Below are 810 nucleotides of genomic sequence, written 5' to 3'. Positions count from 1 at the left end.
TTTTTTTTTTTTTTTTTTTTTTTTTTTGTCGACGTTTTTATATTAAAAAGCCCAACTCGGGCAAACACAAGGGTACAAATTTAGGCCCAACAAGCCACATATTGCAATACATATGATTATGAAATAAGCATTAAAAGTAAAGGACACGTGTATAGCATCGTGGAAACTTCTGAGCAGATCTGTTCCACACACGGCATCACCGACTCAAAACAGATTCCATCACCGGAAATTCACCGCTGGCCGATGGCCGATTCTTCAAGCTTCTGCACAGATTTTCTGTTGTAGCTAGCCTTCAATTTGTACTGATCACCTTTTGCTAAAAGTTTCTGGAAGTTATTGACTGAATTTAAACTCTGTTCACTGGAATTTAATCTCGATCGATCGAAACTGAAGTATTCTTCAGAGAACTATCTAACACGACAAGGACTCCAAATCTTCATATTCCACTTCTCTCAACCGCAACAACTTGAATCAACCCGACCAAAGAGAACCTTCACTCAATATAAATCATCTATGGATGAGTGAGGATATTACCATCAATTGGACGAAGATTCAAGCACAGTACAATAAAGATCAGTCAAAAAACTTTCTGATTTCAACACTTCCTTGATCTGAAAGCGCTGATCTGAAGAGCGAGCAAAAGGATTTAAACAAAAAGATATATTTCCAAAACAAATTTTTCACGAGGACGGCTCGACAGAAATCATATTTTTTTTTTCCGTCTGTTTACACGAACATATTTAAATAGGGAGAATTACTAGTTTGACCCAAATTGAACCGTTAATTGCTAGATTAGCTCCTAAAATTTGA

This window comes from Camelina sativa, chromosome 5, assembly GCF_000633955.1.
Source record: "Camelina sativa cultivar DH55 chromosome 5, Cs, whole genome shotgun sequence".
Lineage (NCBI taxonomy): Eukaryota > Viridiplantae > Streptophyta > Magnoliopsida > Brassicales > Brassicaceae > Camelina > Camelina sativa.
This window is presented reverse-complemented; position numbering follows the sequence as displayed.